Source organism: Vipera ursinii, assembly GCF_947247035.1.
Source record: "Vipera ursinii genome assembly, chromosome: 1".
Classification (NCBI taxonomy): Eukaryota; Metazoa; Chordata; class Lepidosauria; order Squamata; family Viperidae; genus Vipera; species Vipera ursinii.
In genome coordinates, this window is record NC_139512.1 from 78,472,650 (window position 1) to 78,484,273 (window position 11,624).

Genomic DNA, 11,624 nt, shown 5'->3' on the forward strand with positions numbered 1-11,624 from the left:
AGGTAGATGCAGTCACTGAATGTCAAGCTCAATTTAGGTTGTGCTTACTTTTACCTGCCCTGGCAGTGATTTAGGCAAAATATAAGAACTAACCACGCTTGGTTATGTTCACAATAACTTGCAAAACCATAAACCAACGTTTACAAAGCCAGCAGTTGGTTTGATATAGCATGCCAAGACACACACAAGCAAGCCAAGTTATGTGTGAGGCTTTATGTGAACTTGGGACTTGCATATTACATATTACACTAACTATACTATGGTTTGGATTAGTGTAATGTGTGATTCCTGCAGTCAATCAGAAAACAGGTTTGTAAATCAAGCATTATGGCAGGGGTGTCAAACTCAATTTCATTGAGGGCCGCATCAGCATTGCGGTTGCCTTCAAGGGGCCAGGTGGGTGTGGCCTGGGTGCGTGTGGCCTACTGGGTGGGCATGGCCAGCTCTACATCGTTCGCATCAAGGGTGCCTATGGGAGCCTGGGCAGGGGTGGGACAGATCTGAGGGTCTCTGGCAGAAGGAGGGTCTCTGGGCCAGGGCCAAGGCAATGGGGGCCGTTCCCTCACTGTTTCCAGGATGGCTTCGCAGGCCACATGAAACCACTTCGCGGGCCAGATCCGGCCCCCGGGCCTTGTGTTTGACATGTCTGCATTATGGCATTTAACACACTGCATGAGATGAGCCAATGGTGGCTTATTCAACAAACCATAATTTAAAATGTGTGGCTTATGTGTGAATCAGTTTTCTAAAAAGTGGCTCAGGCTGACTGATGCATCATGCTAGCTATACTTTTAATTATTTATGAATAAACCACAATTGGCTAAGTTGGCTTGGCAAAGACAGAATTAAAGCATTCCTGAAGCTAGAGGACCCTTGCCTTGATCCAAAGAAAGCAGGTTTTTTTCTATGGGAATGAAGCTGTTTTTCAGCTGCTCTATCGCTCACATAGTCACATATGTAGCTTAACTGCAGTTCTGGCTCTTATATTACAAATATGTTTCTACTTCTTTTAGCTTGCATGGGAAGATAATACCCCTTTACCAATTCTGATTTTTTTTAAAAAAATAAAGAAATTAACTGAGGGCATGGAGTGTCATGTTTTAAACTTAAAACACATTGTAACATATGAATACAGGATGAAAACAGCATTGTAGAATTATTTATACATATATTTAAAACAAAACCAACTTGATTTATGGTTTAGTGTAATATGTGTACCCAGCCAAGGCTGTTATCAATAAACAATTCTAGTTAATAGAAATGGGTATTTCCAAAAGTTACGAAGTTTCCTAATCATCAGATTGGCAATTCTACCAAGGATCTATCTGCCATTTGAAATAGGGAGGTCCCAACAAGATTACCCCTGAACAGTCTCTTGTACTTAGCTGATCCCAGAAAGCTCCTTAATTTATAGAAGTCTTCCAGGAGATGAAACAATGGAAGCTGCATTTGGGGTGCTGGTGGAGGAAAACAAAGAGTAAATCTGGACCTGGATAGGGGGAGCACACCTCTCCTGGTACTCTTAGGCTTCTCAGCAACTTTTGATAAGTTCAATTATTATATCCTATGGATATTGGGTCACATTTTTTTCACTGATTTTGCTCTTTCCTGGGTGGTGGGGAATAGTCAGTAGCAGGAAGAACAAGAGGTTAGCATTGTAGGTCTTCATTTGTAAGATCCCAAAAGGTTTGATGCTCTCACCTCTCCTATTTAACACCTCTTCTATGTGAAGCTGCTGGAAAAGATCATCTGTTAGTTCAGGATGAAATACCAGTATTATCTTGATGACACTCAGCTATTCATCACCACCCTGGGTTGAGCCAGAGATATGGTGGATGTCTTTGGACAGGTGCCTGGAAACTGTCTAGATCTAGAATGGGATGACACCAGATTGAAATTGAAGTCAAGAAAAATAGAGTTGCTGTTTGTGCAAAAAGGATCTTTTTCACTAATGATAACTACTGAATAGAGAACACCATCCCTAAAGAGCAGGTCTATGAATGGGGTGGGGGGGAGGGGGGTTTCCTGTTAGATTCAGGGCTGCTGTTTAAAAGGCAGGTGGAGGCTCAGGATAGGTGGTCTTTCACCAGACATTTAGCTTACTGCAATATACCCCTCCCCCCACTGAAAAAAGTGACTTATGACCATTTTTTACACTTAACGATCATTGCATTATCCCTATGGTCACGTGATGAAAATTCAGTCACTTGGCAACTGACTCATATTTATGACATTTGCAGTGTCCTGGAGTTAAGTGGTCACTTTTGTGACCTTCTGAGAAGCAAAGTTAATGAAGCCAGATTCACTTAACAACCATATTACTAACTTAACAACTGCAGTGATTCACTTAACAGCTGTGGCAAGAAAGGTCGCAAAATGGGACAAAGCTTGCTTAACAAATGTTCTACTTAGCAACAGAAATTTTGGGCTCAGTTGTGGTCTTAAGTTGAGGATTACCAATATGGTTTCAGCCCATTTGTATGAACTTATTATTTGCTTTTTTTTTTGAATACACAGATATTCCTCTGGAAATTCTTCAGAAGAAGAAACTAAATTGCAAAGGTCCAAGATACCGATTTTTAGAGGAAAGGGACTCTAGCAACAAAACAGTGTTTTGTCAAGCTTCTATGCCTTGACCACAATATTTGCACAATCCTTAACTAGTGCAGAAAAACGGTGTGATTATTGGATCAATATGAAATATCAAAATCTTGTATGTGTAAAGAGATTTCTGGGGGGGGGGGGTTATGAAGATTTTAATTTGTCTTTCCCTTATGCTTTAATGAAACATTTCATATTGCAATGAAAGTTTGCAAACCTCAACGAAAGAAAATAGGCAGTCAGGAGGCAGCACCAGTTGTGAAAGAATCTTGCCTGCAGATGGCACTAAGTCCTCAATTTTTAATCAGGACAAGGCAAGCCTGCCGACTTCTCAAGTTAAATTTGGAGGTTCAGTAAGGTTGGGGAAAAGGGTGCGTGAGAAGTAGTTTCCGTAATTCAAGGATTTGGTCAAGTGCTGTGTTGATGCTGTTGTGTTGTTGCTGTTTGGTGGATTTTTTCCCCCCTATAAAAATGATGTCAGTAAAGACAACTCATTTCACAGGATGAAACCAATAAATCAAAGATTTCCAGATTAACTTTAGAGGATTTGATGAGGCATATGCAAACATAAGACAGATCTATCTAGGGATTTTTTTAATTTTTATTTTTTTTGGGGGGGAGTGTTACCTGTGGTTAGAGTCTACAAATGTTTAAAGGTATCAGATCTGGGCAGCAAAGATCTAGATGACCACTAAATGGCAGTAAAGAGAAGCTGTCTTGTCTCTGTTGCCATTTAGTATTTGTCTGGAGGTTTGCCACCCAAATCAGATAGATCGTCTGATGTTGCACAGTTTATTTGGAGCAACTCTGAATTGCATTGCCTTATAACCACAGCAATACATGGTTTATAATACCATAACGTGCTTCCATTTCTCACTACGTCATTTTTCGACAATTCACTTGGAAGTGATATCCACTCAACCTAGAACTAGCACAAAGCAAAGTTAGCATAATATTTGCTGCCCCTGTTTCCAGACCCTTTCCTGCTTCTGTCGCTGTCTACTCCACTGTCATATAGGATTGTCCTGATTTGTGAGTTTACCATCCTTTATACACAATGCAGTTGTTTTCCTCCTTGGGCTTTGGGCCATCCCTTTCACCAGCCTATAAGGAAATATCCATCAATCAGAGCAGGAATGGGGAACAGGCATCTGGCCGGCAGTAGACTCTGTTGCTCCTCCCACGCTTATCTGAGCCTTGGTGGAGCAGTGGGCTAACGCCTCCTTAAGTAACACCAGCAGCCTGCAATTAGTGCAGGTTCGAGTCCCACCAGGCTCAAGGTTGACTCAGCCTTCCATCCTTCCGAGGTAGGTAAAATGAGGACCCAGATTGTTGGGGGCAATAAGTTGACTTTGTAATAATGCCGCTTGGGGGCCCCCGAAAGCCCTAATAAGCAGGCATATACATAGAATGAAGGCTATTGCTAAGCACATTGGTTTGTGCTTAAATTGTAAGCCATCCTGAGTTTTCGGAGAAGGGCGGGATATGAATGGAATTAAAAAAAACATAACCATCAATCAGAGCAGGAATGGGGAACACACATCTGGCCGGCAGTAGACTCTGTTGTTCCTCCCACACTTATCTGAACCTCTCCCAAGTTTTAAAGTGAAATAAAGAAGCTTAAAGGAAGACATCTGGGCAGATAATACTCCCAGGGAGGAGGAGGAGGAGGAGGAGGCAGGCCGTCCCCTGCTTGTGCAACTGAGCCACTGAGGAATCAGGTGGTGAGGCAGGATTGACACAGTCAATAATTGCACTATGGTCAACTTCAAGTGAGATTAGGGTGATCATGTGATGGTCTCACTTGATGTCTTTGCAAGGATGTCTGTGCCTTTACTACCATGAAACCTAAAAGCATCTAAATGAGGAATTTCCAGCAGAGAATTAGCACAAGGTAACAAAGAAAGAAACTGTTCCTCCTTCACTGTGCTTTTCTTTTTTTTAAAAAAAATAATAATAGTAATTTTATTAAAATTTGAAACTACAACGGCAAAGAATTAATATAAACTAAAGGGGGGGAAAATGAAAAATAGAAGCTGTAGAAAAGAAAAAGAAAATAGAAAAATGTTAGGCATGAAAGATCAGGTCCACACATGAAGATCCAATTAAACTAATTTATTGCTACTCATGTCTACGCACAGGATTATTCTTAACCAGGGGTCTTCATACTTAGCCCTTTTATGTCTTGTGGACTTCAACTCCCAGAATTCCTCAGCCAGGCATGCCACAAGTCATAAAAGGGCCAAGTTTGAAGACCCCTGTTCTTAACTAATATTAGCACCTGCTTGGAGTTAGATAAGGAATTCGGGGGCGGGGGGGGATTGGACTTAGTTCACTTGTAGCTACGTAAGGATTCTAGGCTGTCGCTCTTTTAACTCTGCCCCCAGGTTCTTCCACTCCTTCTCTATAGAAAGTAGGAAAAAAAGAAAAAAATATAAAAGATTAATTACAATCTTCAGTTCCTTCTTGTCCCCTCTAGTGTCCAACCTTCAAAGTCCCATCCTATATTACAGTGGTATCCTGGTACTCTACTGCTTTGAAACTCATCCAATTTGGTACTCAAAGCATTTTGACATTAAAATTTTGTCTTGGTACTCATTGTTTGTGCACGTTAGAATTTGTTGATGTCACTTGCCTTGTGACTCACTATATTATTCCCTATGGGAAAATCGTGTTTGGTACTCATTGTGCCTTCCGGAATCAATTAAGGATTAATACCAAGGTACCTCTGTATTTTATTGAATCCAGAATCATATTTCAAATCTATCTTAACACTTAGTCTGTTCATAACTTTCCAATATCAAATTTCTATATCACCCTTTTGCTTTTTTATACATGTGAGCGTGTGTGCGTGCGCATGTGTGTGTGTGTATTATACCTGTATTTAAAATTCCTTTACTAAGGATTGAAGGAAACGTGAAGGAGAGTCACCTGCAGTTTTCAGACTTATTAATCCAAAGATTTCTACCGTGTTTCCCTGAAATTAAGACCCAGTCTCATTTTCCTTCCTCCAAAAGAGGCACTAGGCCTTAATTTCAGAGAATGTCTTACTTTAGGACCACCACAGCCAGGCCTCCCACACCCCAACACCTGTCATGCCGCTGCTTGACTTCTTCTGCGGCTGCTTGCCACTTGCGGCCAGACATCATGTGGCGCATTGTGCCATTGCCACTACTTATGGCAGGAGGCCTCATGGTGATTTGTGCCATTTTTCTGGCAGTCCTACTGGTAAGGTAAGTGGGTGCGGAGCATGTGGGGTAGCTTCACACACACACACACACACACACACACACACACACCATCCCCGCCCTAGTTTGATTTTTAGGCGTGTGCCTTGACCCAAAACTAGGGCTTATTTTGGGAGTAGGACGTATATTAGGCCCACCCCAAAAAATCAAGCTAGGGCTTACTTTTGGGCTGGGTCTTACTTTCGGAGATACAACTGATAACTGAAAAACGGTTAACAAGCAATTTATGAATGTGGTAAGAAAAAGAAGCATTTTAAGAGGGTGCAATTATTCTTGCCTCCTTGAATTTTTAAAATATTTTTTTAAAAAAAATTAATTCTAAAATTTTAACTTTTAACATTTTAATTTTATACACTGTTTTACATTTCGATGCTTTATTGTACGCCGCCCCAGAGTCCTCCTTGGAGGGAGATGGATGGTTCAGAAATGTGAAAAATAAATAAATAAATGTGAACCCTGTGTTCTTTTAAAGGTGTTGACCGTGGATTTGAATAAGCTGGCTATTCCCTCACCCAGAGCTCTAAACTTGTCAGTGTCTGCTGTCTTGCAGTCTGGAGGAGCAACTGTCTGGAGCACTTGTGGAGGATCCCAAGTTCTCTCCTTGTCAGAGAGGAGTTTGGAAGAGGTGGTCTACTCACCAGCTCTCCATTCTGCTGCAGTAGTTGGCTCCACTCATAGTGGCACTACCATTAGTTTGCCGTTTTTCCCTGGAAAAATTTTCATTCTGCCTTTCCACCTTAAAGGCACGTTCTTTATATACAGGTCTACTCATCAGACAATTCTCTTTCAAAGTAAACAACATTGTGCAAAATTCAGAAAATAAGTAATTGATTGATTATGTGCCAACAAGTCATTTTTCAACTTCTAGTAAGCACATAGATGGATTTTCTCCATATTATTCTATCTCTGACCTGGTTCTTCGGGTCTTCCAATGGTGCACTTACTGCCACGTAACCAATTCATCCACAGTGCTGCTGGTCATCCTCTTCTCTTTCCTTCCACCTTTCCCAGCATTAGAGCCTTTTCCACATTATCTTTGCATAATGTGCCTGAAGTATCATAATTTCAGCCTGGTCATTTGTATCTCGACCGAGAACGCTGGGTTGACGGTCCATTAGTCTGCTTTCTTGGCTGTCCATATTCTCGAGAGTCTTCTTGAACACCAAAGTTCAAAGGCATCAATGCTCTTCTTACCTGCTTCTTCAGAGTCTAACTTTTGTTTCCATAGAGTCTTAACAGCGACTACCATGAATTGCACGATTCTGATCTTTGTAAGTACAGACACGTCACGGCATTTGAATATCTCTTCCAAGCAGAGAAATCAGATTTTAAAAAAGGTAAAACAGAAGATAATGCATAAAGCAGATAAGTAGTACCTGCCATCCTGTGATGTGAACTCCTAGACAAGCGTGCTGTTGTTCTCTGTAAAGGATGTCTGGGAGAAGAGAAAATAACTTTTTTCTCTCTCACAGGCAGGACCTTTCTCGCAGAAAAGTAGGGATCTTGAAGAAAGAGAGGAAAAAAATGACGGCTAGCAAACTAAAATGGACTCCAGCCAATTTAAAGTGCTGAGTGCCTGATGATTCCAGGAGAGCCAGAGGCAAGAGTCCTTAAGTGCTTTTGGATAGTGCCTGGAGAAGGCCATGGCAAAGAAGGATGGACAGCAAAGGACATGTCTTGAGGGAGGCTGAAGAAGAGAAGACCAGGTCCTGCCATCCGAGAATACCGATCAGTGAATTGAAAAGGGAAATTAAATTAAGGAAAACTACACGCCTAAATAGCCACAAGCTTAAGCTAACCACAATACATACAGTGAAACAGTTAATTTAGATAAATTGGCACAAGTAGCTGTAAATTACTGCCACATTCCTATGTATTTATAGCTACAGAGAAGAGGGCATGGGAAACAAGACATTATTCTTAACTGCCTTAACAGAATAAATTGCTTTACATCTCTGAAAATGAAACTACGAAAACTTGCCTATATCTAGTAATAAACAAGGGGGGCAAAACCCAGGGATGCTTATTCATTTTCCTAAAACCCAAAGTCCTCAGGGCAAAAAGGAAATCTTAAGAGGTTTTCCACATTGCATCTTTGACATTTCTTGCCACTTGACATCTCTGCATACATCTGCTGGTAGTGAGGCCGGCCTTAAAAATACCTTTCTAGATTGAACTCCTTCTTCTACTTTGGCCACAGTGATGCCTAACATTCTGACTGGACCAGCTGTATCATACACACCTACTTACCTGCTACATTTGGATCCCCTTGGTTCTTGATCCCACCAGCAGCAGCCTCTGTACTTGGAAAGCCATCCCCATTTGCTTTTTCCATTGGTGAGTCCTGGAGGAGATTTGACTTCCACTGAGATAACTTTTGTCTTCTGTTGACTTGCCTTTATACAGTACTTTTCTGTCTGGTATGTCTCCAGATAGACCAGTTTAAAAGAAAAAAAAGAATGCCCCACCATTTAATCATTCTTCCTGCCTCTTAGGGATACGTGACAGAATTCTTGTCAGTTGTTGTTGTTAGTTGCGAAGTCGTGTCCGACCCATCGCGACCCTATGGACAATGTTCCTCCAGGCCTTCTTGTCCTCTACCATCTTCTGGAGTTCATTTAAGCTCACACCTACTGCTTCAGTGACTCCATCCAGCCACCTCATTCTCTGTCGTCCCTTTCTTCTCTTGCCTTCAATCTTTCCCAGCATTAGGCTCTTCTCCAGTGAGTCCTTCCTTTTCATTAGGTGGCCAAAGTATTTGAGTTTCAACTTGTAACTTGTCAGTTACACCTTGTTAAAAGAACAAAAGGAAGGAAGGCTAACTGTTTCAGGTTCAACCAGGGAACCCCATGGTGGGTCTCCATGGTGAACTTGTGAAACAAGCAAAACTCCAGGAATTCACTAGTTGGGGTCCCTTCAGAAGAGGGAGGCAGCCTTGGACAAAGTGGTTGGGACTGGAAGGGACAGGTTATTCACAACACCTCACAGTAGCTGACTGGAATGGAAGCATTTGTATACAGTGAAGTGAAGCCCAGCGAGGGAACATGATAGCAATGCTCATGGATATACATTCAGAGTTATTTTGTTTGCACTGAATCTTGGTAAACTTAAAGCTGTAAGCAAAGTGTACATTACATTGCAAAAATCCAAAGGCAATCATAAAAACAAAACAAGTGCTGTTTACCCCACATTCTGCATAAGCAGTTACTATTTTGGTACACTATGTTTACTAGTCTCAACGTTGCCCAACAGATCTAGTTTTTTTCTTTTCTCTTAACCTGATCAGCTACCGCCTACTCCTGTCTGGTTTCACAATCTCAGTATATTATCTTGCAATGCTGCTGGTGCAAATATGTTATCTTGACCTACTGTTCCTTCTACAGTATAAATTCTAAGTATCCTTGGAAAATATAACCATGACTTTGTCAAGTTTCTGTGGTTTCCTCAGTGATTTAACTGCGCATCTTTGCTCTGCCATCAGTTGAACTTTAAGCAGAGATCTCTGAAAAGGAGAATCAACATGCTGAACCTTTTATCGATGCTAGTTTCAAATGTGTTGGATTTGGGCAAACGATAGCCTGGATGTGAACAGCTATTACTTGTTCTATATGTTTTTTTTTAGGATTTATCTTAGCCCACTTTCAAAGTCTGCTTTAATCCAGTTTTGGAAAAGTAACTGGATTAACTCAGTAGCCAACATCATTCCAGATTACCACCAGGACTGGAGTTTGGAAGCCCTAAATGAATAGTTTCATTTCTAATAGTAGAGAATATTTGTAGCTCATGGGTGAACTGTAGAGACCTTGGTGCTCTCTGAGCTTAGTTATTTTCTTGCCGATGTTTCAATATATATATATATATATATATATATATATATATATATATATATATATATATATATATATATATATACCATATACATACAGTGTGTATATATATATATATATATATATATATATATATATATATATATATATATATATATATATATATATATATACCATATATATATATATATATATATACACACACCATATATATATATATATATATATATATATATATATATATATATATATATATATATATACACACACACATACACCATATATATATATATACACACACACATACACTATATATATATACATACAGTGTGTGTATATATATATGTATATATATATGTGTATATTTGTTTTCTGAGGTTTTCGCGGGTGCCTGTATGTGGATCCTTGGTTTTTCGGGTTTTTCCCCGCGTAGAACTAAAGGTGTAGGCGCAACGTTTCGACGGAATCCCATCCGTCATCATCAGGCTTTAGCTTCCTTCTTCTGGGAGAAGCATGTGGCTGTTTGTTCCTCTTTTTTAAACTGCCAGAGGGGGTGTGTTCTGTGGAGGTGTGCTCTGATTGGGTAGGGGACCAAGTGTGTTCTGATTGGGTGGGAGTGTGTTTTGAATGGTGAGTGTGTTCTGATTGGGTGGGGGGGTTGTTCTGAGTGGATGGGCTGGTCTCAGCTGCCAGCTCCAGACCTGAGCTGGTGAGTTGTGCTGCTTTTGTTCAGCTTCGTGTTTGTGGTGGTGCCATGTTTTTATAGTGGGTGTCAATTTGCTTATTGTGTGGTTTGGAGGGGTTTAAAGTGGCTGATGTTGCAGCTGTAGTTAGGTTTCTGTTTTGTGGTTGTGTGTCTTTATCGTTGTGGGTTCGGATTTGCTTTTTGAATGGTTGTGTGGTGGTAATGTCATGTGATGTTATCATGAGTTTGGGTCTGGTATCATTCTTGGTGGTTGGGCCTCGTCTGTCAATCAAGGCGGGTTTCCAAATGGCTGGTAGACGAGAGGTATCATCTCGTTTATTCATGCTGTGGGGGCGTTTTTCTATCTCAATGGCTTCTCTGATTATTCTGTTGTTAAAATGTTCAATTTTGGCGATAGTTTTGGTTTTTTTAAAATCAATTTCATGTCCCGTGGCTTCAAAGTGTTGGACCAGGGATGAAGTTTGTTCTCCCTTTCTGAGTGAGTTTTTGTGCTCTTCAATGCGTGCACTTATTCTTCTGTTGGTCTGTCCGATGTATGTGGTGGGGCAGGTGGTGCATGGGATTTCGTATACTCCTTGGTTTTCTAACCCAATTATGTCCTTGGGGTTTCTTAGGATGGTGGATATTTTTCTGTCTGTGTAGAATGCTGTTTTGATGTTGTGTTTTTGGAGGACCTTGCTGATTCTGTCTGTGGTCCCTTTTAAGTATGGGAGGAGGGCTTTGCCATTTTCTTGTTCTCTGTCTTGGGTTTTTGTGGGTGTCTCTCTTCGGATTAAGTTGGTAATCGTGTTTCTTTGGAATCCATTGGCTGTTAGTACATTAGTGAGAGTGTGTAGTTCGGTTTTTAGGTGTTGTTCGTCAGCTAGGTGTTTGGTTCTGGAGATGAGTGTCTTGGCTACGGAGTTGATCTGTGCTGGGTGGTGGTGTGAGAGTGCGTTCAGATAGCGGTTTGTGTGTGTTTTTTTATGGTAGATAGTGTGTCCTAGGGAGCCGTTGGATTTCTTGTAGACTAAGACATCAAGGAAGGGAAGTTGATTGTTAGCTTCTGTTTCCATGGTGAATTGTATTTTGGGGTGTAGGCTATTGAGGTGTATGAGGAAGTCATCCAGTTTTTCTTTGCCGTGTGGCCAGATTACGAAGGTGTCATCTACATATCTGAGCCAGAGTTTGGGTTTGTGGTTGGATTTTTCTAGAGCGAGGGTTTCAAAGTGTTCCATGTAGAGGTTTGCGATGACAGGTGAG